Below are 27,900 nucleotides of genomic sequence, written 5' to 3'. Positions count from 1 at the left end.
TTTCTACCGAATGTGTATTTTTTTTTTTTTGCAACATCGTGAGGTGGAAAAACTGTAAATTAAGCCATCATAAATCAGAAACCATTTATAGTTTGAATTAAGTCTCTGCTCCTTTTGTTTGCAGATTCTCTGTGATAGACTTAGTATAGTCACACTGATTGTTTTAAGATTAATTCCCAAAAGAAAATTAAAAAAAATCTCATCACAACTATGTGATAAAATAAGGGAAGACGGGAAATAAAATACAAAATGTGGCCCATTATAAACATAGGAATTATACACTTTTTTCTATTTCTTTTTCTTGGATATTTATTCAGGAAACACTCAAGAATATCTTTATGAGATCAATGCACACGCATTTCCCTACATTTATTAATATTGCCATATTGTTTTCCTAAAGGAATGAACATTTTGCAGGACAGGGAATAGTTGAATAAACTACTTTTACAATAATTTCACCATTGTTACTAGCATTATTTTCCATTTTTCACAAATTTGAGTATAGTAAATTATAATTTATTTTTTAGTACTGTGATGTAAAACATTTTTAGTAGAGTCACTCCTAGTGTGGTCGAACATTGTTTTATACATATTATTCTTGCACTATTATTTCTTATGTGAACTGCTCCTTTATGCCTCTCATCCATTCAACTATTTTGAAGATTACTAGGTTTTATATTCTAAAAACAAATGTACTTCCTCATTCTTCTGTGTCTTTTTAATTGATTAATTATTTTTCAGAAATGATCAGATACAAAGTAACTACTAATTGAACTACTACTGAGAATATACAGTGAAGAAGAACATCTGGTCACACTTTTCCTGGAGTTAATTTTATTAAGTCTACTTAACATTTCTCAGAAGTATAAACAGTGTTCATAGTCAACCATGCAAATATTTCTTTTCTACATTTTTAAAATATTTGTATTTCATAATTTTAAAAAATCTGAAAAAAACAAAAAACAAAAATGAAAAATTATCTGTAATATTCAATGTTTCTAGGATTTCTCCTCTGAGAGAGAACTTCACAGGCATTAATATATTTTAATAGCCTTTTTTTTTATTAGCCTACTGTTTATTTTTTGTTTTTTTTAAATATTATTTGCGGAACTTTTGAAACCTATTTTTCAGAAGCATTTTAATATATGAATTTTCAGGCTATCAACTTATTTAACTGGTATTGATATTCTATTGTACCAAATTTATTCATTTATTTATTTATTTATTTATTTATTTATTTATTTATTTGACAGAAAGCGCACAAGCAGGGGAGTAGCAGAGAGACAGAGAAGCTGACTTCCCCCTGAGCAGGGAGCTGATGAAGGGCTCGATCCGGGGACCCTGGGATCATGACCTGAGCCATGAGTGAGGCAGACACTCAACCACTGAGCCACACAGGTGTCCCCTGTACTGAAATTATTGATCAAATTAGTGAAACTCACAAGGAAGGATATGAAGTATTTTTTTTCTCCAAGAACATTATACGCCTTTCCATTATGAAAATTTTATTTTTTAAAGGTTTTATTTATTCATGAGAGACAGAAAGAGGCAGAGACACAGGCAGAGGGAGAAGCAGGCTCCCCGCAGGGAGCCTGATGTGGGACTCGATCCCAGGACCCCAGGATCACGACCTGAGCCCAAAGGCAGACGCTCAACCACTGAGCCACGCAGGGGTCCCCATTATGAAAATTTCAAATTCTATTAAAGATAAAGATATATATTTTATTTTGTTACTTTTTGGTATTTTTGATAATTTTTATTTTATTTTGGTAGTAGTTTATTTTGGTAATAGACAGTTATTCTGTATACTGATTCTTTAACATTTCTCCATCAATGTAAATACGAAAGCTCCAAGTTTTTTGTCCATTTATTTGTTTTTTTGTTCTAACACAGTTACAATTAAGGAACAGCCATCATCATTCATATTTTAAAAATATTTTCAAACAAAAATCACATGCAATTTAACTAAATCTTGCTGTCTTAATTTTTATTTTATGATAGAATAAGTTTTGTATTTAAGTTAGAAATAATGTTTTTTGGACAAGATTATTTTATGTGACAAATGACTATAAGATATATTACATATTTTACTTGAAATTACCATATATAACCATATATATGTATATGGTTTTATATATATACTCAGTTTAATAAATTGTGTTGATTTTCTGAGACATATGGAGAGTATTTTTATTAAATTATGATAACTTTTTCTCCCTATCTTATACATTATTCAGGTTGATCATACATCTTAATAAATTTAGCTCTGAATAGCTATGCACATGTATTTCCTTACATTTTGATACATTTAAAAAAAAAAGCATTAAACATGCAATACTACACTTCTCAGAGAACAAGCTTTTGTGATGATACTAGATTTAATTTAAAAATCTGTACCACAGACAGCTTGGGGTTATCAGACTGACGATCTGGGTATAAGGAGTTATGCCAATTCTTCTAGTAATTCACTTTGTGACATGAGACAAATTACTTTCGCATCTAGACCCTGGGTTTCCAAATGAATATATGTATCCTGGACAATGCTTGTGTCCTATGCAGCATTCTATTGGGGTATCTAACACATCCTACTACTCAGCCACTATGACTTTGATGAAACTGTCACCTGTTCCAGAATCTAGAGTGATAATGGTAACCCAAATTGGCCAATCTAAATTCCATTTCCATGGCAACATTCACATTTTCAGTGATTGACTACGACTCAAATGAGGCCAATAGAATCAATCCTAAAAGTTTTTCTGACATTTTGAGAAGACATATCCTCTTCCTGCTGAGATTTTGAAGGGGGTAGAATTTTAGGTTAACCCTGTTAGGCATCTTTGTCTGGGAATAAAGCCAACAGAGAGGAAAACGATTTGGAGAGAAACAGTTAAGAAATAATACAAGACTCTTTATTGTAAATAGTCTATGCCTAGTTGTTATATTCCATTATGAATTCATTGATCTTTTTCCAAACTCTTACACTGTAGCCAACCTATGCTTGCAATTTAAAAACAAGGGTAGTTCTGACATATCGATTGTTTTCACTTATAGTTATGTGTAAAACCGAAATGAACAAGAAAAATATATTGCCAAATCTTTGCTTATCACAGATTTGAATCACTTCTTTACTGAATTACATGTAATTTTTGAATATCAGAAGAAATTCATCGCCTTTTTTTCTATTTACAATGTAATGGCTAAAGATATGATATACTTTTAAGTTTAATTTATCCTATTAATATTTTCTGCATTACTCTAGCCAATCAACATAATAATGACTGAAGTCTCAATTTGTACTATTGGCCAGTTTCTGTTTTATAAACTTACAAATTTCTACTATGGCTTATTTTATTGGTGACATCTCAATGATGTCATATTGGTGACACTGTGAAAAAATCTATATTTCCACCCTATGTACACATACACAAAAACGATTCAAACAATCTCAAGAGTACAGGTTATAGAAAATTTAGTAAGATGATTAGGAAATTATGAACTTTGAATATGTATTATTTTTGTGTTTAATATGACATACTTAAGTCTAAATTAAATCAATTTTAAATAATGGTTGCATTTAACAACTTTAACAATTTGCTTGCAAACATCTTAAAAATTTAACCATTTCCACATTAGGACTTCAATCTTTGAGTCACAGTTTTTGGATTTAAAGTAGATAGTCTTGAGTACAAATGAGATGATTTGTGCCAAATGGAAAAGAAAACTGTGATTCTTTTGAAAACAAAAAGCCTCCTTGGTACCATTAACCTCAGGAAGGTATTCAACTTCACTGAACATCAATTCCCTTAAAAATAAAATAGGATTGATAAGAGACTCTTCTTTATAGGGTTATTTTAAGAACTAAATGAGACTTAGGAATCTCTTAGCCCAATTCATGGACATAAAAAATTGAGTAATACTATCTATTGCATTACTATAGTTATTAAATCATTACTTTTCTTTCCTAGAGTTGAAGGCTTTAGTTCCTGAGGTTATATCTCCCCTTACTTTTGCTCATAATGTAGAATAGAAGTTTCAGCCACTCAATTTGTCTTGGCAAACTTGTGTCCTCTTGATGGATTCACTTGTCATGCTTCTGTGATATGCTGTTACCTGGCTGAAATTTATTTCACGTTTTTGAAACTCTAGCCAGCTTCTCCTAATTCTTAACTCTCTGGACCCTCCAAACATGTGGATAATCCTCAGGATCTCCAATGTGCTTCCTTTCACATATTATCTATTGCTTAATCACTTACCCACAATTATCTCCATGATAGGTTCTATCAGTGAGTTTAGGAGTTTAGGTATCGCAACATAGCTCTACTACTGAGGGCCAAGGAAATAAATACATAATGTACACTCTTTTTGAAATGCAAATCATCATTATCACTCTTCTTGGGAGCACTGTGTTTGGTAAGTCGGGAGTTTGCTGGTCCATTCATCATGGAGAGTTATTCAAACAGGGAACCTGCTCTTCCATGGTGTGCCAGTTAATCCTTGGATGAAATCAATCAGGAGAGTTTTCAATGAATGTCCGCTTTCTTCCAATTCCAGTTAAAACTAGGTAAACTGATTTTAAACCTGTACCATTTTCTCAACTGTAATTTTAAACACAAGTTTTTACAAAATATAATTACTAAAATGGTGTCTATTCTTCATTATAATGCCTACATACAGTTTTTAAAATGTAGTGTTAAATTGTTACATGCTTTTTCATTAGCTCAAATCTATATTGAAGCTTATAGTCTTAGATTCCCTAATAGAACATCATTCACTTTTTAAGACTCCTTACTCAAGTAATTTTAGACTCCTCTATGTGGAATTATAATGATTAAAGACCTTCATTCTGACATGATCTTGATTCACTCATAATATAGTGTTTCTTAGTTTCAATATTCCTTTCTGAATCTTCAGTTTATTTTTGCCAGTGGAATTAAACCATATTTTAAGTAAATTTTCCTTCATAAACTGAAGTTTTATTACTTGTAGAATGTGCTGGAACAACGGTCAACTGAAGCAGGTAAGAAGCTTTAGGTTATATTACAAGGGTTATAAAGCTAGGAATAAACATTATTTCTGCCACATGAAAGGGCCATGACTTCAAGGTAGTCTCTTTTTTTATCAATGCATTTTCATTTTTCTTTATTATATATCCATATCTACCTATCAGAATTATAAAATATATAAAGTAAAATGATAAAAATAATGTATACGATACAAACTAAATGAAATTAAAAATGCTTGGCCCACAAGAATTGCATAGTGAATGTAATTAAATTGTTGTTTGGGATGACATCATAAATATAAGATAACTTACTTATTAACTGAACATTTAATGACAGCCTAAAACGCCCCAAATACAAGCCTAGACATTGGGTATATAATGGTGAATGGAATAAGTCATAATCTCTGTCCCCATGGAGTTAACTTATAAAAAGGTGACTAATGATCCATAATCTTATAAACTTAATATAATGCATCTTATTGTACACTAAGATAAGAGATATGCTTAAGTTTCTTATGGGAAAAACAATGAGAGAAAGCTGGATGTTTATCAAAATCCAGGAACTATAGGTGAAAGTCATAGCAGCACAGAGCTAGATACTTTTCTTTGAAAGCCTCAGCAAATACAATGGAGGCAAAGAAATTTCAGACCTTTGAGATGAGTCTTAGTCTTCTGGGGGACAGAGTTGACATTTGTGTAAGACGGAGCTAATGTTGGCAGGCCAGGCTACTTTGAAATGTACTGATGAGCTCTAGCATGGAATTAGTGTGGAGAACGCTAATATTATTTCCCAGTATGTTATAAAAAGTACAGAAATTTCTAACTGCTTTTAGACACAGAAAACCCCACAGATAAAGATTTGGGCATTTTGGTAGATTATTTATCAAAATAGTCACTCTCCCTTCCCTCCTCCATAGAAAGATTATTTTACCAGTTTGTTCAGTCATACATCTTGCTGAAGGTGATGGGATGTTAGCAGATATGAGATGAGCCAAGGCTTAAAGTGTGCTTGTGGGGTTGAACTGATCTTTTGCAAACCTACCGTATCAACGAGAAAGTAATAGGCCTCAGGTAGCTGCACCTCCCTCAGTCCAGCACTAGAATAAATTCATCCTGAGCATATCGGAATGAAATGCACGGCTAACTATGCAGCTGGAGACAGAGCCACTCAAGCAAGCCCAGCCTGTGTCTACTAACCCCTTAGTAGACACACGGCTATGATAACTAGAAAAAAAATGTTGCTTTAAGTCACTGAGTTAATTATTGTAATATCTACAATATTATACCTAATAAATAGACAAATTAGTAACAAAAAGGGAATAGTACTTTAACAAAAAACCCAAACTACTTGGCAATAGATTTTGATGTCAGGTAGTGAAGAGAGAGAGGAGATTGCAAGCAAACCAGCCTCCTCTTCATAATTACATGAAGAAGGGGGAAGGACTGTAAGAATTTATTATCCAAATGTATGGAGAAAACTCTGCAGGGTTATCCATGAAAGTGAATTGAGAATTTAAGGTTATTATCACACATATACAGATGGTATTAAAATATTTAGCAAATGAAAGAGAACAGGTACTATCCATGTTAAATAGGTACAACGAATAAAAATGGATTTTGGTCATAAACAACTGGTATGAATGCAATGGTGTGTACTAGTTTAACACACACTTTAATTCAAGATTCTTTACTACTTAACACAAGTGGAAAGATTTATATTGATTGGAAAAAAAAAGTAAGATAGCAAGTAAATTTTTTTTTTCAAACAGACAAGGAAATAACATTCTATTCAATGACTTTCTTCACAATAATTATTTTTCTTCCACCCCAAAACTTACAATAAGGACTCTTTCTTTCCCTACTTTTCTTCATTGATGAAAAATTAGGGTTGAGACACAGCCTTCAACTACATGGTGCTAAAATATAAAATACAAACCCAGGGTCAATATTCAATCAGGATTTTTTCAGTTATTTTTGCATGTGATTCTGTAAAGGTCTGTTCTGCTCCCCTGCTGCATGTTGCATCTAAGGAAAAGAAGTGACATTTTGAATATTTGCCTGTAATATTCTCTCCTCTGTGAATGCATTTCTTATTCTTTACCTAATGAAAATCCTTTTTGAGGCACATTTTACTGGTTATTTCCATTTGCTCCACTAGATTTTCTTTTTTCTGCCTTGTTCTGTGCAAAGAGTCTGACCTCTGTTTTTTAGGATGTAAGCCCAAGTTCACACTGGTTTCTGGTTAGATTCAGTAACTGGGAGTAACAGGTAGTAGATCATATGGAGAGAGAAGTAAGATATTGAGGGAATCTTTATTTTTATTTTCCACAGCTAATTGTATTCACTCCCTCCTTCTGGAATAGTTATATTCCGATATAGGTATCCAATTCTGGTATTATGTCCCAATTTATTTACCAGAGAAACCATAAGGCTGACAGCTTGCCATGAGGTTCAGGTCAACAGAAAGTTTTCAGAACACAAACAATAGCATTACATGGCTTACAAAAAGAAAAAAAAAAAAAGAAAGACAGAAAGAAAAGAAAGAAAGAAAGAAACTTTAGAAAATAAATGATAGTTGAGGTATTCCTGGCACATAGGAGACATACATGGAGTCTCAGGGATGATCCTTCCAATAGGACAAACAGAATAGGAGTCCATTCTGTTGCTAGGATTTTGAAGTAATGCAACACTACCTATCTGTTTTAAATAATCTCCATTTGAAAAGTGTCTCTGGGGCTACTGCTGGATCCCTGTAAAAGGTTTATGAATGCTTTGTGGGATGCCAAGTGACTATGGAAACAAAGAGATATGAACTTTGAGTTACCATATTTGCTAAATGATAGAATGGGATGCAGACAATTGCATTCTATTCTTAAACAGAAGTAATATGAAGGAAACTGATTAATTTTGCCTGAAATAAACAAAGAAATTTAATGAAGAGCAAACATAGACTCTCATAGTTCTTCCACCGTGTTGTTATCTCTCCCTTAACACAATCCAGTGGCTTCATGAAGAATTCCCTATGACTCGTTGATTTGAAAAGATGAATTTCCAGCCTACTTTACAGATGGAGATGGCACTCAACAACAACCACAACAAATGGCCCCGCATTTTAGCTGCTGTCAGGATGTCTCCGAAAGACAATGGTGAAAAAATATATCTTTCCAGTTAACAGATCTATGGGCAATACATCTTGTTGTCTCCTTCAACATGAGTGTGAAACTGTACTAATTAAGGCACACTTTCTAATGGGTTGGCTAGCTGGTAGGGAAATTGGAATTAAATTAGGTTGGCCTCGAAGTCTTGAAGTGAAGTAAGGTTCAACTTCTTGTAATGAGCACAAATCTGAAGGTACCTGGGTCCTATAGAAATACCCGTTAAATGCCATCTATGAGTCTCTTCATAATCAGAGAGAAAAGACAGTCTCCTTTGAAGTTGTTCTGCCTCTTTCCAGACTCCAGAGTTTACTCAATGACCCAAAGTATAATGGTAAAAATGGTGTATATTAATGTGCTTAATTACATTGTTATTTTACCAAGACCGCCTTGCTGTTACCATATCTGAATGTTCACAATGCTGACATGGGAGGCTCCGTTACTCAGAGAGACCAGTCCCCCACCAGAATGCTAATTGATTGCTTTGGACACGTGACGGGAGATGACAGCAAAGTTACATCAAAGAAATAGAATCCTGATTCTAGATAGATTTTGTTCTTGCCTGGGCAAAAAGCATGTCTACCAGCATACAATTTCTGGGCTTATACAATATGTAATAATATGCATGATATTCCATAAAACATTGCCTTTATTAAGGAATTAATTATACAGTGGAGTACATAAGAGGTAAGTGATGGTAGTAGGCTCACACACAGAACTGAGAAATTTTACCATATGCCATGTCACTTAAAGAAACTGACCTGATAGGACGACCAGTGCCTTACAGACATTAATTTTTTTTTTTTTAAAGATTTTATTTATTTATTCATGACAGTCACACAGAGAGAGAGAGAGGCAGAGACATAGGCAGAGGGAGAAGCAGGCTCCATGCAGGGAGCCCGACGTGGGATTCGATCCCGGGTCTCCAGGATCGCGCCCTGGGCCAAAGGCAGGCGCCAAACCGCTGCGCCACCCAGGGATCCCCAGACATTAATTTTTGTCACTGAGTGGGAAAGCTCCTGGAATTTGGGGTCTGATCTATATCTTAAGATCTGATCTGTATCTTAAACCAGCCACCAGTCTATTGTGTGTTTTTCCACATAGCCAGAATAGAAGGGTCTAGAAACCAAGACTTGGAGGCAAAGCGTAGCTTATTTTAGTATTTGATGTAAAAGCCCACTTCTAAAGAAATTTTGTTTACTATCCACACTACTTTGCAATTAGTATATGTGGAGGCCTATTGGCCGAAATAGGGACTTTTCCACTAAGGAACACTGCCATGGTTCTACTGAATTCTAAAGTGCAAGCTCCTGTTGGGTTGTTCTTTTGTTTCATGGCTTTAACATCTCTCCAGACATCATTAACCTTCAATAACCCCTTCCTTCCTCTGGTTCCTCTATTTCTAGATGTGATAACAACTCCTTGATGTTTACAGACCCTAGGGACTTCATTTGCTTGTTAGATACCTCAACTACTATAAATAATCTCTCATTAAATTCCCTTCAGTTAAAGTCCTTGTGTGTCCTGTTTCCTGCCAGTATTGTGCCTGCAACATGCACCAATGAAATTCCCCCTAAATATTCCCTTCATTTTTTTCCAATTTTCTTTCCTTTAGTCCTTGTCTAATCTCTACCTGCATTAAAATGTCCCAGAAAGAAGTGATTTTATTCCTTGCTATAGATGACATTTTATTTGTCTCATTTAAATTGCATGACATTTTAATTAGGCATTAAAATCATACTCTTAAAAAATGACAGTGAACCAGGGATTTTTTATCCCTCTGGATAACAGAACTGTTTCAGCCTATTGGAATTTTAACTTAGAGGGATTTCTCTTCCGAAACATCTTTCCTTATACACTTCTACTAACCAAGGTCACTGAGCTACTTCAATTTCTTTGGGTTAGTGAACATGAAATCTAGAAGGGATTTTAGAGTCTAACCAAATCCAGTTTCCTTATTTGATCAGCCAAGAAACCAAAGAAGGCTAAGTGTGAAGTGACTTGTGTGAAGTGAGTAAGTGTGAAGTGCTTGGAATGCAAAGCCAGGTTGGGTTCCTGACTCCCAATGTATCAATGACCTATTACTTCTGGAAAAGATACCTTACTTCTTAGATAAAAATGGTACTACTAAAAATAAAGTACATATTTCTTTATATGTAAAAATGAATGTAAATGCATTTACAAGGGCCATGCTCTGGAAAGTTATAGGTATAATCATACAGATACAAATAAACACAAGGATTAAGTGATCTGCTAAGCAGGAAGGATGGGCTTTCATTAAAGGATGGAACTTCTGAGTAGGAATGATGTCTTCCTGTCTTATTGCACTAACTGTAGTTCTCTAGATCAAAGAAACTACCAGTATCCCTATTCTGGAACGGCCAATAGACTCTCTTGTTCTTACAGCCTTTGGATTGGGTTTAACATAAAAGAATAAAACAACTGCAAATGGCCTGAAGGCAACTGCATTCATTGCCTCTCTGATTGGATTGAACTCCAGTGCCTGAGAGCTCCTAGAGACCTTGCCTAGTCTGATTTGAAAGGTGTTTTATGGAGAAATAGTAATTTCTGCCATTGCGGGGCTCGATCCATTTAATATACTTGCTTCCTTTATTTGCATCCAATTAAAAATATCTTGGATGTAAATCACGATAATTTATAAAATTCCTTTAGGATTCTCTGTATACACATGTCTGCTAAAACAGATCCGCTCTGTGGGCATCCAGTGAATAAATCCAAATGTAACTCCTTAGTCCAGGTCCAACTGTAGCAAATGGGGAGACGTGAAGATGTATATGAAGCCTGTGTATATGGGCAGGCATGGATGTCTAGGTCAGTTGTAGCTTTGGTAGCTGTGGACAGCCTATATTAGTATATTGGGTCACTGCCTCTACAGTGGAACTTCACACAGTAGTATCTAATTTTAGAATCCTAATGCCTAGTGCTTTTAGAATTCTTTCTATTTTATTTTATTTTATTTTATTTTATTTTTTGCTTTTAGAATTCTTAAGTGTATAATCCTGTGAACAATCTAAACAAAAATAAAACCACACAAACAAATAGAAAGGTATACATCACCTGTTTGTACATTTTCTGGATCTATGTTATTAGGCACAGATGCCTGTGTAGATATGTGCACACATTCATGTCAGGGGTATACAAATACAGGCATGTGTATGTGCCTAACATACGTGACAGCAAATATGAATGTGCACAAATGCTAGGAACCATAAATAAATACATAAACACAAGCCTATGAGAATGCCCACAGTGGGACTCTACAGAGAGCAAGATACACCAAAGGAGACCTAGACTTATACAAACATACATATATGTGCAGAAATGACAATTTTTGACTAATGAGATCTCAAAGAAGGAAACATTTGTGTTCTAGAAGGAAGTGAAGTTTATTGAAAGACTCAAACACCAGAAAAATCTTTATTTTTTTATCCCCCCAAATAAGTGATGGTGAGTGATGGTGAACGCAGAAATCACAGGCAGGGGACGTAATACCGTGAGGTACGGAGATCTGTCCTAGGTGTTCTTTCAAAAGCTTTTCTGTTTCTCCAGAGAAGGTTTCTTCCAGGGTTCTGATTTCCTGAAACTGTAATCAATTCTTTAATACCTTATTTTGTGTCTTGAAGTTAGTTACTCTGAAGACACAGAAAGGAAAGTCCCAATTTACCACTGCCTTTTGAGAATATTTTCTTTTTTTCAAGGATTCTAGATAACTTCATTATCACCCCCTGCACTTGGCTGAACACACCTCGCTATTCTCCCGTTTAACTCATTCAATTAAGGGAAAACAATAAAAATACAGCGTGCACTACCATATCAGAAAAAAAGAAAAGAGAAAAATTTATTTCTTTCAAACCCAAACAGGATGGATATTTATCGACACATGGATTTGTTGCTCATTTAATAAGGGGTGAGTGTAGAGCCTGAGCAGAGCTAACAAAATTCCTGCTGTATCCTTTAAGACTTAAGCAGGACCAATCTGTTAAATATATGTCCCTAGACTTATGCTGATGAAATTTTCATCTAATAGCCAGATTTTATGTGATGATAGTATAACAGACTGGCCAGAATTAAAAGAGAGAGAGAGAGAGAAGGACCTGCTTTTACTCTCTATTTTCTCCTCTGGCAGAGATATTAGCCATGGAAGCTAGAGGTCTGCTCGCTACGTAAGCAGGAGTACCTGTGGAGGTGGAGGGCAAGGCCGCTGGGTATGGGGACATGGCATTGCCTGTTCTCAAGACATTACTCTATCTGAGAGGCATTAGGTAGAATGATTCACTCAAAGGAGTTAAGCAGTTTGGTTTGAGCTAAGGTAGATAAAGGAAAACGCATGCACATATTTTCACTTATGTTGATGCTGTCATGGTACATGGTATAGAACATTTTGGATCAATAATTAATTGTAGTATCAAAATTCTGGCCTTCTGATACGCACACACTCTAGAAATACAATGGAGAGAGAGATAGACACACACAGAATATAAAATATCTACAGGAAAAGAAATAAGTTCAAAAGGCAACTAACTTAAAGAAGCTCAGAAATCTTAGCTTGCACAGAATAAATAGCAATGGGCATGATTTTGAGTGATGGTATTATTCTCTACCCACCCCATGCACGAAATTATTTGGTTATTCGAATCCCAGCAGATGCTTTCAAATATTTCAAGACAGTATCTGAATAAAATACACAATTTCATTATGGAGGTTTTAGAAATCCATAGAGAAGAATGTATTAGCTAAACCTAATTCAAATTCTATTTCCTCAGCGAAATCATCAAACAACTCGAACACATTCTGGTGCCTTTGAACCAGGATCCGAATGTTTTTCTTGGTCGTAGTTATCACAGTCTGTAATTATATGTTTAATTGCAGGCTGTGTGGCTGAATGTTTGTCTCTTCCACCACAATTTCGGCTGTGTTAAGACAGGGCTCTGGCCTTTTCTGCAGAAGCCGTATTGAGATGCTGGTTAGACACACGGACTCTGCAGTTGATCACCAGGCCACCTTCCCACCTCATGCTCTCACAAGAGTAAGCAGGGACAGGTGATGTAGCATCCTTGAAGTCATTTTCCTCCTCTGTAACCTAAGGACAAATATAGCATCGACTTCCCAGAGTGTTGTGAGGACTTAGTAAGTTAATACATGAAGAAGCATTTAGACCAGTATGTGGATCATAAGAATATTAGTATTTTATTATATATTTTTCTTTATTGTTGTATTTCTAGTAGCTTGTATAATTCCTGACACGTTGTATTAAAAAAGTGATTCTAGAATAGTTTGATGACTAAACTATTTAATGAATAAGTGATAGGAAAGACATCATAGATATCTTCTTTGGTCATTATCAAACCATTTTAGCCATGGATGCCATTGTTTGTTTGTTTGTTTTTTTAATTTTTATTTATTTATGATAGTCACAGAGAGAGAAAGAGAGAGAGGCAGAGACACAGGCAGAGGGAGAAGCAGGCTCCATGCACCAGGAGCCCGACGTGGGATTCGATTCCGGGTCTCCAGGATCGCGCCCTGGGCCAAAGGCAGGTGCCAAATCCTGGGATCCCGGATGCCATTGTTTGAATCAAAATTACAGATAGAATATCAGTGCATTAGCCCGATACAAGTTGAAATACAAGAGAAGATACTATAATTTAATGAGGAGGAGAGAAAGTCTGTGGACTCCAGAGCCCTATCCTTTACCTCCCAAGAGTCTGTTTATGTCCTAAGCAGTTCCAGAGTTTTCTGCCAAAAGACTAACCATCCACAGGAAGAAATAGGAAAATCAATCAACGCATAAGGATCAAGAGGAAAAACTTCTCTATGTCCAATCGAGAACTAAAGCCTTCTGCCTCTCTGTCCGTGGAGTATACTTTGTCTTCACATTTCTTTCAAAAACATACTTGCCTTGGGCACTAGAAGGACACAGGTGCTCTCTCTCTCTCTCTCTCTCATACAAGCTATATATCTATTCAATTTACCATACAGTTGGGATATATAAAATGAAACCAAAGTACAAAAGAAAATCCTAACTTAGAAATAAACCTACGTAACATATTAATAAACATTTTAAAAGAATTGGAAAGAGCTAAACTACTTTTGTGTTTGTTAAGACCTCTGTCAAAGCGCGCTCTTTCAAGGGACAACATGGCTGCTTCTCAAGAATTACTTTATATTACATGGACAATGAACAGTCTTTCACTCCTTGTTATTATAGGTATGCCGCACAATTTTATCACTTTTATCCAACACTTGGATTAATGTTTTATTTTACATTAAGGTAATTGGGCTCTGTATGTTAACAAGCTAAAAAGATCACACACACACACACATATATATATATATTTCTTAAAAAATGTATGATACCTATATTCTAGTCAAAAAGCCATAGACATTATATAAATAATTTAAACCTTACTAGTGCTACTTTGAAAGCAAGTAAAAGAATATATAAAATAAATACATGTATTGACTTTAGTGTCATAGAATACAATGGGAATAATCTCAGGCATTCTGTTACTAAAGAAACATACATTCTTTTAAAATCCTTAAAAAGCCACTCTTGTTATCAATTGCTTTTATGGTAGAATAAATGATGCGATAGGTCCATTATAAGAACTACTTAAGGATGCATGGTTTTGTGTATCTGTGAAATACAAGAACACCCAGTGCTACAATGCCCACTTGATCATGCCATAAATTAAGAGATGAAAATTTGAGTATATTGTCATATCTTCAAGTGAAAATTTAGAAGAATTAAGAAAACAAATGGGAAAAAGTAAATTGTTTAAATCCGATTCTCCATCTAGAAAAATATTAGGCCAGTATGTTTTGGGTTTGCTTGTTCATTTTTAATCAATATATTACTGCCATATAATTCCTGGCAAAATCAGACTGATTCTCCTGTGAAGTCTCACAAATATTCAAATATGTATCATGTTAGTGTGAAATAACGACCAACCTTGCTTTATATTGCATAGGGTGGAGTGGGTAGGATGAGGGGTGGATCCAAAATTAAATTTGCTGTTCCTTTTCCATAAACTTGTAAAGACGGTTAAACCTCTCCCCTGAGAAAGGTGGAAAAGTAAGGGGACTTGTAAGACACTATATTCACCCAGAAAAACACATATTTTCAAGAACTAAGAAGAAGTCTTAGGAAGTCAACAGAAGTTTTTGATTCCTCAGGGTGCATGGGTGGCTCAGATGGTTAAACGTCCAATTCTTGGTTTCACTCAGGTCGTGATCTCACAGTTGTGGGATCAAGCCCCAGTCACGCTCTGCGTTCAATGCAGTATCTGCTTCAAATTCTCTCTCTCTCACTCCTCTCTCACATAAATAAATAAAATCTTTAAAAGAAGAGAAAATTTTTATTCCTTTTTGCCCTATTCACCTCATCTGGGAACTCTAAATATCACCTATAAAATGGACTCTTTCTCTTTTTTCTTTCTCACACTCTTGGTCTCTAGTTGTGCTATGGAAAACGTGAAAATAAAATCATAAAAGACACTCTTTAAGTAAAGTTTTTATATTCTAAAACAATAACTTAATACTAGTAATAATTTTCTAGTTCTCCAAATCACTAAATTACTTTGATATGTTATAACCAAAACTATGTATCCCCAAACAGAAGGTGAACTATTGATTTGAGCTTTTATTTAATATATATTTTTATAAATGAAATACTATATGCCTCTAGGTCTCTGGTCTTCCATACCTGAAGGCATTTTTGAGACAGTGTACATGGCCCAGGGCCTGTCATTTACATTATTTTGAATGTGCTCATTATGTCTTGGTACATTTATTTTGTAAAAAAAAAAAAAAAAAAAAAGGATTTGTGTTTTTTGTGTTTGCAAAATGTATCTACCCAGAAAAATTGAATACACTCAGGGCAGAGAAATTACTCCTTCATTCAATCCATTTCACTTAACTTGAATCTATATGTTCAAGGCCCTATCAAGTCTCTCAATCAGTAATTATTCAAATACCAATTTCCTTAAACTTGAAACCCATTTCCAGAATGTTCAACAGTGCATTTGTTTGATTTCTCAGATCATATCAAGACTCTAGTTTTCTGTTATTATCAAAACCATTAAATCTGTAATAATACAGGATTTAAAAGTACAAGTCTAAGATTATCCTTGGTTGTACATGAATTTTTTCTTTCATTAAATCTTGCTTTCCTAAACTTCCCTTTTAAATAGAGCATGTTATCTGCTTGTTGTGTGTTTATTTTCTAGGATACTTCTTCCAGTCCACATTCCACTATCTGATTTACACAGAAAATAACATTAACCATTTCTAACTAGTCAACGATTTTTCTAAGTTGGGGTAATTCTGTGATACATACATAGGAGAATTGTCTTTAGAATGCTAAATAAACAAATTGAATCATTCATCCAATTATTTTTTCAAACAACAAGCCAAATATCAGTTGTAATGAATTCCTTAACCAAGTATTAAATTATTTATTTTTTCTTAACATTCTATAGATATACTAGTATAAACTAAGTAGAGAAATAAAACTCACAGTAATGGTACGCTCAAGTTAGCTCAGAATCCAGACTTGAGAAAAGTGACCTAATTGGGTGTGTAGATCAAATATTTACGGGATGGTTGTAAGTCCAATTCTATTAATGCTAAAGATCCACAAATTTTCATAATCCACAAAATCATTTTCATAACTGGATCATAGAAGGATTGGAAAATAGAATGAACTAGAAACATTAACTATTACATAACACTGTGCTCAAAACAGATGAATTCATAATTGGCAAGTTCCTAAAAAAAGCATATAGTCTTTATGAAATGATGTCGGTGGATATCTATTCCAAATAGATTACTTTTGAAGGATCCAAATTGGTCTGCCATCTTTTAGGGGAAAAAATGGACTACTTTACAAATACATAAAATTCTGTTTTAAAAATCATGCTTTTCAACCAATATAAGAGTCTAAAAGTATATGAAGAAGCCAGCAACTAAGTGTATATAACTCAGCTTTTGGGTCTATCTAGTTGTTTATGTATTTATAGTTTTTCTTCTGTACTTACTATTCCTTAGAAGCTGTTCAGTTGTTTTTCTTCCTGTGTGTGTATATGTGTGTATTTTGCATTCTAGTGCAAGGACACTTTTGAAATTTATTTTAAAATATTTACCAAAAAAATCAAAATTAATGTTATTTAATACATAAAATCTAGAATCCTAACAATTTAAGAATTAACTTATTTGGATTGACAAATTATGAAACATAAAAGTGATAAAGGAAACTAATATGAGACAAAATTTTTAAAACCTAAATATCATATATTCCTACTTATGTAATGCACAAAAACATTTTATTTGTTTTTATGTGGCAGGATACTTTAATAATGATTCTGAGAAGAATGTAGACAAACAATTACCTCTGACCTGTACAAACAAAAGGATCAGAAGTATTGTATTGAAAGAGATAAGTCTTTTCATGATACAAAAGATTTTGTCAAACACAGAACGATGAGCATTGAAGTTCAAAATAGTTTCCTCAGTTGCCTTAGTTTTGAGGGATGGGTCTAAGTTTATATTGTAACCTTTTCCAACAGTCTATTCATCGATTTTGCATCATAAAAAAAAAATGTGTGTAAACTTTGTTTTAGTCTTTGTTTCTGTTTTGTTTGTGGGGGGGGGGGGGTATTTCCCTCGCTCTCAAATTTTTGTGGACCTCACACAAACAGAATCATGTTATAAGCATAAAGCCAGGCAAGGTGTGTGGAAGGTGCCAGGTGAGGAAACTGACTCCTTTTTACATTATACCTGTGCTAGAAGTTCACAGGAAAGGATCTACTGTAGTAGCTCTAATAATTGCTTTCTTAATCAGAACCAGAAATAGCTCCTGACAGTAGTGTTGCTTGGGAGACACTCTTCGTGCAACAAAGACAGATCCTATGGATGTTTGCACCAATTGTGAAGAGCACAAAAGTTAAATTTGAGGAGGAAAGGGAACAACAAATTCACTTGAATTCTTCACATTTGAGAAAGTCCCACCACTTTAATAAATGTGGGAAGGACAAAATAGAGAGAAAATCACAAACATCAGTGGGATCTATAAGAAAAAAATCAAGTATTCACCGTGGCTTTCAACAGACATATAGGCATTCAGTTAATACAAACAAGTTTCCACTAGAAATCTCTCTTTCTTTTCTTGTCTAAGTAAAATATTTTTATGTAAAAGAATTAGAAAAGCATTGAATTCATAAGGTGTCTAGACACTATAATTTAAAAAAAATGATAATGACCTATATGCTTTTAGATACAATAATAGAAGTCATGAAGTAATTTAAAAAATAATAATAATCAAACTGTCTAGGAAAAACTTCAACATCTTGTAACAGATAGTACCACACTGAAAACTAAGATACAATCTTTAGTTCTTCAGGAAATCTTCTCATATATCCACTTCAGTATTTTTTTTTAAATTGAGTGCTTGTATTCTAAAACCATACCAGGTGTTTATTATCTGAATCCACACTTTTTAAAAACAGATTTTATTTATTTGAGAGAATAGAGAGAGAGAGCATGAGAGAGCAACCAGCAGTGGGTGAAGGGGCAGAGGCAGAGAGAAGCCAACTCCCCGCTGAGCAGGGAGCCCAGTGAAGCTCCTCCCAGGACCCTGAGATCATGACCTGAGTCACAGGCAGATGCTTAATCCACTGAGTCCCCCAGGCATCCCTGAGCCCACACATTTTAGTGAGCATCCTAGGTGATTCAGAAGCCCAGTGAGGTTTGGAGTGTGCTACTTGACAGTGGTCAAATACAATATGAGGTAGATATAGTGTGAAAACTTTTCTAAATCTCTTCCTTTACCCTGAAACCCTTTTGGTATAGCATATCCCTTGACTACAGTCATGAAAAAGGCACTTTAGGGTATGCTGTAGTGTGGGTTCCTTCATTAATAAAAGCATAGATAATTATGAAGATAAAATTCTTTGATCATCCCAGCACCATTATTAAATTCGAAAATTAAAAAACATGATTGATGGCTGGAGATCAGCAACAACCTTGTCTGGGACGTTGATCTTATTGACAAAAATGCCTTTAAATGTGTTTTCTTTGTGCTTCTCAGGCATTATGAAAACTTAGCAAGATAGTGTTCATAAAATTTTTGGTGTTTTTCAAGGAGAAAGCAAGAGATAAGTCCAAAATAATTATGACTTGCAAATGTCATGTCTTAACTCTCTCATCAGCACTGTAGCTATTGTTGAAGCTGCCTTTCACTCTGTAAGACTACGAAGAGGGTGTGGATTCTTGACAGATTTCTCTCTACAGGGCTCTCAAGGCAAATAACACCTTGCCTTGGGGAAGAAAAATGATCAAAGAAAATGTCCCATGATTACTAATGCTGAAATCCTGGAAAACTGCCCCTTCTCCTGTGTTATGGTAAAAAGGCAGCATTATCAGGGTAAAGATAGAACTTGGCTTGAGAAGTTAGCCCAAGAACAGTGCATTTACCCAGGGAAGCAGCTTCACCCGCAGAGGGCACCAAGAGGTTTTGAATGGCAATCTACAGAACCAGAAAATCAAAATAGCAGAAAAGCGAACTGTTGTTGGAACCAAATAAGTAAGCCAGACCCTACACACTAAACCTATTCAGGGTAATTGTCTACTAAAATAGAAGTGTTAAATACTACCGGAAGCTCTCCTGACATAATAACCTGCATCTACAGGATTCCTCCTAGAATCCTAAATCAAATCAAATCCTAAATCCTACTCAAAGCAAAATCCAGGAAAACTACAATTTGAATAAGGAAAGACCATCAACTAATGCCAATAACAAGATGCATCAGATCGTAAAATTACCTGACAAAGGTTTTAAAGCAGTCATCATAAATATGCTCCAAAAATCAATTTAAAGTTCTCTTGAAGAAAAAAAAGAATTAAAAAAAATCTCACCTTTTTATTAGAAAAGAAGTTATAAAGCAGTGCATAGTATACAAAAGACAGTTTAAAGAAGAAAAATCACCTGATCATATCATTTGATGAGATTCAATATATATTCATGATCCAAAAAAAAAAAAAAAAAGTGAGGCACTCTATGTAAGGAGGCTGGTAATCACCACTCCATCAAAGCAAAGAATAAATGAAAAACTAAATTAAATGAATAATGAACAACTCTTCTTGATCTCTACAAGATGGAAGGACACAGAGCAAACAAAGTTGGAGAAGCAGACAGATAAATATAGAGAGCTGAGGTTCACCAGAGCAGGGTACTCATGACTGGGAGCCACCAGGAGAAGCTGTGCAGGATAAAAAATAATAATAATAATAACAACAACAACAACAACAACAACAACAAAAAACCAACCAGACTGTGATTGATGAATTGCTGGAGGCTTTGTGCCCACAGCTCTGAGACTTAAAAGCTCCAAGTAAATCCAGTTAAGAGGTAGGGAGACAATAATATTGTAGGAATTACCTGGAGAAACTCAAAAAGATTCCCACATAAATATCAAATAAATAACCCCTTCTGGTTCTGGCAGAGGGAGGGAAAGAGAAACCATTTGATACTGGAGCTTTTCTTAACAAAGCTTTTCTTAACAAAACTAGTTAACCAGAGCTTAACCCACAGGGTATTATCCAGGCCTAACTGACCTGGGGCAAAGGAAATACTCAACTCCAGCCGGCTCAGGTCTTCCCTGTGGGACAAGGAAACATCCAACTTGAGCCCACTCTAGCCAACCTACCTCACCAAAGGACGGAGAACAAAACTGAGAAATACTTGTGAATATCACAGTTCAGAGGCACAGGACCCATAAAAGGCAGAGACTGAATGACAGGACTGTGGGCTGCTTCCACTCCCCACTCACACCACCCCTGCATTACCAAAGGCCTACTGATAGTGGTCTCTGCTACCCCCTACATCATCCCCAGCTATCAGAAGAATATTGCAAGTCATACCAATAGGCAAAAAAAGGAAATGGTCTGAAGACACAGAGGAAGCGTCAGAACCAGATGTGAGGACACAGGAATTATAAGGTCACACATCTAAAACAACCCTGATGAATAAATGTGCTGAGGGTTCTCAAGGACAAAGCAGACAGGATGGAAGAACAAATGGGCAAAGTAAGCAGACAGAAGGAAGTCCTAAGAAAGTACCAAAGAGAAATGCTAAATTAAAAAAAAAAAAAATGCCTTTCATGGGCTAATTAGCAGACTGGACATGGAAAGAATCTCTGAGCTAGAGGATGTATCAATAAAATCTTCAAAAACTAAAAAGCAAAGAACAAGTCTGAAGCAGCAAAACAGCATATCCAAGGTATATGCTGGGACATCAAAAAATGTGTAGCACATACTTAACGGAAATAAATGGTGTACAAATTAGGGGGAAAAAGAGAATTAACTTTGTTTGCAGATGACATGATCATCTCTGTAGAAAATCCAAGAGAAATGACCAAAAACCCCCCAAAATTCCATAAAATGAAGTATTATGCAGTGTTAAAAAGAAATGAGCTCAGCCCTAAAATGCATATTACCAAGTGAAAGAAGCCAGTCTGAAAGGCTACATACTCTATTATTCCAACTGCATGAGATTCAGAAAATGCAAAACTATGAAGACAATTTTAAAAGATTGGTTCTTTGGCGGGTGCATTGGGGCAGATGAAGAGGTGCAGCACAGAGGAATTTTAGGGCTCTGAGAATACTCTACATGACACTGTAATGATTGATACTTAACATCATCTATTTTCCAGAACCATAGAATGTTTCACACCAAGAGTCAAAAACTTAGTGTAAACTATAGTGCAAATTATAGACTTTTGGTGATTATGATGTGTCAATGTAAGTTCATCAATTGAAATAGACCGTTTTGGTGGGGGATGTTGATAATGCATGTGTGGGGCCAGGTGGTATATGGAAAATCTCTATCTTCCTTTTGGTTATGCTGTAAACAGTAAGCTGCTCTTAAAAAAAAAAAAAAAAAGAGAGAGAGAGAGAGAGAGAGAGAGAAGTCTTCATGAAAAAAAAATCAGAAAACTCAAAATGGAAGAAAACTTCTTCAGTTGATAAAGAACATCCACTGGAACAAAAATTATAGTGGCTAACATCATACTTAAGGGTGAAAGACTGAATACTTTGGCCCTAAAATCAGGGACAAGGCAAGAGTGTCCACATTCACCACTGCCATTCAAATGGAATACTGCGAGTCCTAGTCAGCTCAGTAAGTCAAGAAAAATGAAGTAAAAAACCTACAGTTTGAAAAGGTACAGCCCCTACTTGCAGATGGCGTAATTATTATTTAGAAAATCCCAATATATGTATAAGAAAAATTAAAAATTGATGAGTTCCATTTGCAGGATAAAATGTGACTGTATCAACTGTATTCCTGAAGATAATAAGTAGTAGGTCACCAATATTAAAGAATATAATAGCCTTCCAAAATAAAATAACTAGTTGTTAAAAAAAAATAACTAGTTGTTAATGTAGTAACAGACATGCAAGACTTATATCCTGAAACTTACAAAATATTGATGAAATAAGTTTAAAAGGGTCTAAATAATTGGACAAACAGGCAGTGTTATAGATTGGAAGGCTCAATATGGCAAAGATGCAAATCCTCCCTAAATTGATCTATCGCTTTAACACTGTTCCTGTCAAAATTTCAGCAAAATTTTTATAGACACAGAAAAAAATATTTTAAGGTTCGTATTGGAAAAGCCCTAGAATAGCTAAAACAATTTTTTTTTGAAAAAGAAAAAATGAAGTGGGAGGGAACACTCTTCCTGATGATATAATTAAGACTGCGTGGGAATCGACTGAGGGAATATACATATCTACAGAACCAAACAAAGATCTCAGATGCAGAGATCCACAAATTCCCCCCCATTAATATTTTACTAACAATCTGAGATTGAGATCAATCTGGTTGGTCTTATTCTGACTACATTGGGTGCATTTCAGCTTCCTAATTCTACGGATTTCCTTCTCATTTTATTCCAATAACGATCAATGATGTGAAACAATTAAAGTGTATTTTAGGTAGTATTATGTAGCCAGAAATCACACAGAGTAGCATTTTATCATTACGTATTGTATATACTACGTAATAGAAAAATACAGGATAATTTTAATGCCGCATGATTAATGTTAATAGAACCTACTTAAAGTAATGGATTGTTCAATACATCAGAAAGTACTATTTTTACACAAAACAAAAAACAAACAACAAACTTTATCCAGTTTACTTGCCATGCACAGATTTACTGTCGCATTGCCCTCAGGGGAAAGCTGTGTCTTCGAGATGGAAAATGAATGTCGCAGTGATTGCAGGAGGCTGTCCTTCTGCGTGTGCGGCTGTAAACTATTTCTCAGGAAACTCCCTTAAAAACCCTGAGCTACTGCATCTGTTCTCTGACACTGGGTAGATGGATCCAAGATTATTGGGGTAAATGAAGTTATTTCTATTAGCATGTCACACATCTAATAGGCTCCAGTGAATGGGAACTCCTACCCTGTGAGCATTTGACTTTGCACTCGGGAGTTTTTGCCAGCTGCCAGCCATGTGGGTCGCCTTCAATCCTGCTATAGGTTTTGGGAAGAGATTTTTTTTAAGAGCTACTGCCTTTTAATGAGCAATTTAAAGGACAAATCCCCAAGGCTAATAACTTCTGTGGAGTTAAAACCTTAGAAGCAGGGACGCCTGGGTGACTCAGTGGTTGAGCATCTGCCTTTGGCTCAGGTCGTGACCCCCGGATCCTGGGATCGAGTCCTGCATTGGGCTCCCTGCATGGAGCCTGCTTCTCCCTCTGCCTATGTCTCTGCTTCTCTCTCTCTGTCTCTCATGAATAAATAAATGCAATCTTAAAAGAAAAATGTTAGAAGCCTCTCTTCCACCCTGCCATTTCCCCTGGTCCTCCACCAGGAAACATGATCACAGAACTTCAAAGTCACTGACTCTAAATTTGACCCCTCCTTAAATATTCTTGTGCACATAACACAAAGGAAGAGTAGGAGGTTTTTGAGTTCCAAAAGATTGGATGTGAAGGAAAGAACAAACAACTCAAAAATTGAAAACGCCTTTCCAATCAAGAAAACATCCCACACTGGCTTTTCTAATTTTCCATATTTGGGCACATGTACATTTGGATATCGGCATGCTTTTTGATGGCAAAAAGTATAAAAGATACATTTTGCCAAATTCGCCGTGCATTTTTCTTCCCCCTGTTTGGATCTGGAATGATGAGAGAGGAGGAAGGCAAGGTAAGAATAAAAAAGACGGATTAGACTGGTTTATTTAAAAAGTGAGATGAGATTCGGAATTGTGGGCAACATACTCACCTTGAGGGATCATAGCAAAGGCATGGTAAGGCTGGCACGGCTGCATTTAAGACCAACAGCTACAACAAAAGAGTCTGCACCCTCCATTTAGGAAGCAGGCTGACTTCTTATACCGGTAAGCATAAACACAAGCATAAACGAGACATTTAATCGCCCCTAATACATTCTTTCCTTCTTTCGCCAACGCTGACTAGATTAATTATTACATTTTCATTCTTTAATTTCTGCCTGATGCAATCTACTTAAATACGGGACTCTTGGAAAGACTCAGAGGATACCTCATATACACTTTTTAAAACAAAACGAGTACATAGTATTGAACACGCTGGCTAATCTAATGTTCAAGTTATAAAATCTGCTTTGTGCTGAATCTGTGGCCTTGGGTAAGTACCTTAATTTCTTTCACATTCACTTTTCTTATGTATAAAATAAAACAATTCTGTTTGTCCTGGGTACTTGGTTATTTTTCCTGTTTTGTTTGAATGTGTCGCCCCATTTCTTAGAAGATAGTTGTTACCATTCACAGAGTTGGCTGATATTAGGCAATTCTAGTCACAAAAATACTATCAATGTGGTGAAAGATGTCTCAAATATTTAAAATGGTAGTTACGAGGGAGGAAGGGCTCAATGTAGTAGGCATTCCTTCACAGATTTAGCTAGGATAATGGAGTGGGGCAGTGTGGGGAAGTTGGATTGAAACCTCTGCCAAATAATCATCTATTAAATTTAGATATAGCCCCAAATGGAGCTAACTATCTTAAGACCAACTGCAGTCCCTTGGCTCTGTAAATATTTATAACAAGCCAGAAAACATCTCTCTGGGACAGTCATAAGTCAGATTCATGTAATGGATTCAGGCATGTTCAAAGTGCTCCCTACCTAACTTGAGACTCCGTTGAACGATGTGAAAGAAAACAAGTTGGCCATGTTGATCTCGGGGTGCCATGGCCCAAAGGTTTCTCCAACATTTGATGATTGTACTTGTCAGGAAAAAATACTGACATCAAGCTGTTGAAATTTGGTCTGTTCACGCCCAGAAAATTACATCCTACTCACATTTCTTAAGTGATTGATTTTATACAAGAAACTAAGAAAAGGGATAAGGACAGTAATTACAAAGGAGATTTAGATTCAACAATCAACTTCAGTACAAGGTAGTTTAATGCACATTATATATCTCCTCCTAACCCCAACTCGGCAAAATGTGTGTCAACACTATTTTAGAGTTGATAATTGGGCTAAACATTATGAGTAAACAATGACTGTATAAAATGTCTGTTTTCCTCAAAGAAAATCAGTAGACATAGTAAAAATGGGAAAAATTTAAAAAACAGTAGTATTTGATGCGTTATAAACTAACACTGATACGGAAGTTCTGAACTAGAAGAACTTAGTGGAAATTGCAAGAGCTCAACACCGTGAACTTTGGAGTAGGAAGACGTGGGTGTGAATTTTATTTAGAATTTCCTTATGTGTAAAATCAGTGTCATATTTATTGCAAGTTACTGCCTGTTATCCACGTACTCTTGGGCCAGTTACTTAATCCTTTTGAGTCTTGTGTTCATTGTCCATATTTCCAACATCACTAAAGGAAGGATACAAAAATAACTCATTTTGTGGTGTTGATGTAAGGATTAATGAAGTAACACTAAAAAGTTCTTATATAGTTCTGGGAAATGCTATGTTCTCAGGAAACCTTACCTATGATCACTAGGACAGCATTTTTTCTTACATACACACAGATACACATTTGCTAAATTCTAGTTATCTATAAATTATGATTCTTGTCACATGTCCCATTTGTTAAATAATTTAGATTATGATTAATCTTTTCAGGCATACTTGTGTCTATCAAATGCCAACCTGAATACTTTTGCTTGTCACACAAACATAACAAATAGGATCACTGTTGGTTCAAACATAATGAAATTAAATCATTATGTTCTTTTACTTGCAATGCTTTTGTAATAATAAATTGACTCAGGAATTTGGATACAATCTAAAGATGAAAATATCTTAAATATGTTTACGATTCAGTTTCTTTCCATTCTGGAATTTCCTCTTTGAAGTAAATGATCTTCAATCATATTAAAACTTTATATGATTGGAAAGGTACAAAATAAATAGTTGAATATACAAAGGATAGTTTATTAATGTTACCACAATAACATGACATATTTTTAGTGATGGAGCATTTCTTAAAAATGTTTAGAGATGTGAAAAACACTTATAATAGAAGGATAAGATAAAATTTATTTAGATGATTATTATGACTACACAAAAGGAGTTGTTCTTATAACAAAATGGAAATAAAAAGATAAAATTGTCAATATAGTCATCTTTGGGTGCAAGAATAAGAGGATAATATTTCCTTAGGTAGACACCTCTCATTATTTTTGCAAAAATTTCTGGGGGCATGTAATGAACCCAGGAAGTCTTTGTGTATACATAATCAAAATATATACTGAAAAAAATATTTTATATATAACCAAAAGTCTTTGTGCTTCTGGAAGTAAGTTTTTTGACTATGCTGAAACAAAGCCTAGGTGTTTGATGCTGCTAAACAGGACAGAAGGAAACAGAATTGAATGTGTACTGATCAGAGAACACGGGCAGTCCATGTTTTGGTAGATGTCTACTAGGAAGCTATCTCTTTGCTACTCACTGTAGACCTACCAGTCAAGGAGAATAAACCCTCCCCCCATGGATACACTTTGGAATAATCATAAGATGGGAAGAGAGACAAAAGAGAGAGGAAGAGAGGGACAAAAGGAGGAAAGACTGGGGGGGAAAAGGAGGGAGGGAGAATGAGAGATGGAGGATGATAAGTATCAATTGCTCATTTCCTCCTGCTCTTTTTATTTCTGTTCTCCCTCCCTCCACCCCATGTGCCCCTCATCTTCTCCCTTACTTTCTCAGACTTACCAAAGGAGGAGAAAAGGACAATAAAATTTAATCCACTGGCAGCAGATCAAACTTCTAAGTCTTAGAACGAAAATTCAACCTGGATGCATCTGACTTGAAACTTCATGCTATTTCTACTCAGCAGCATCCAGACTCTGGAAAAGTACAACATTAGTTAAGGTAAAAATAGGAGATGTGACATTAGACAGGCTTGACTTAAATTTTAGATCTGCTACTTGATGATGTAGGACCTTGGGACAGCTACTCAAGTACTCAATTTTAGTGTCATCCTCAGAAAAAGCAGGTTAATAATATATAGCTCAAATAATTATTGTAAATGGCATATTCAGGATAGGCATTTACAGGTCCAAACATTTAATATTAGTTCAATCTCTCTCTCTCTCTTCTCTTTCTCTTCTCTTCTCTCTCTCTCTCTCTCTTTCTCCTTTCTGAATTCCCATATCCTCTTTCCTTTCCACTCTCTTGGTTTATGTTTTTACAAGTTATTTTTAAACTAGAACATATCAA

General features: G+C 35.2%; 2 long non-coding RNA genes across 7 annotated transcripts in view; one reads left to right on the top strand and one right to left on the bottom strand.

Moving 5' to 3' along the window:
- LOC112667772 (uncharacterized) overlaps positions 1 to 27,900 on the bottom strand; it is a 67,260-nt gene that overhangs the window by 919 nt on the left and 38,441 nt on the right. Inside the window, exons 5-7 of one of the 5 annotated variants that reach the window (XR_004807692.2) lie at positions 27,394 to 27,527; positions 24,469 to 24,574; positions 11,571 to 11,761 (exon numbers count right to left, since the gene is read on the bottom strand). This is a non-coding gene — a long non-coding RNA (uncharacterized LOC112667772). Of the gene's footprint in view, positions 1 to 11,570; positions 11,762 to 24,468; positions 24,575 to 25,764; positions 26,054 to 27,393; positions 27,528 to 27,900 lie in introns of those variants that run through there. The other 4 variants (XR_007404689.1, XR_003141311.3, XR_003141313.3 and 1 more) reach the window with 4 other exon arrangements.
- On the top strand, positions 2,692 to 14,264 carry LOC112667972 (uncharacterized). 2 transcript variants are annotated; one of them, XR_007404690.1, is made up of 4 exons: positions 2,692 to 2,886; positions 4,987 to 5,017; positions 8,004 to 8,148; positions 13,590 to 14,264. It is a non-coding gene; the product is annotated as an uncharacterized LOC112667972 (long non-coding RNA). The 2 variants fall into 2 exon arrangements; XR_003141357.3 differs by lacking the exon at positions 13,590 to 14,264 and having other exon boundaries at positions 8,004 to 8,178.

Source organism: Canis lupus, chromosome 21, assembly GCF_003254725.2.
Source record: "Canis lupus dingo isolate Sandy chromosome 21, ASM325472v2, whole genome shotgun sequence".
Classification (NCBI taxonomy): Eukaryota; Metazoa; Chordata; class Mammalia; order Carnivora; family Canidae; genus Canis; species Canis lupus.
This window is presented reverse-complemented; position numbering and strand designations above follow the sequence as displayed.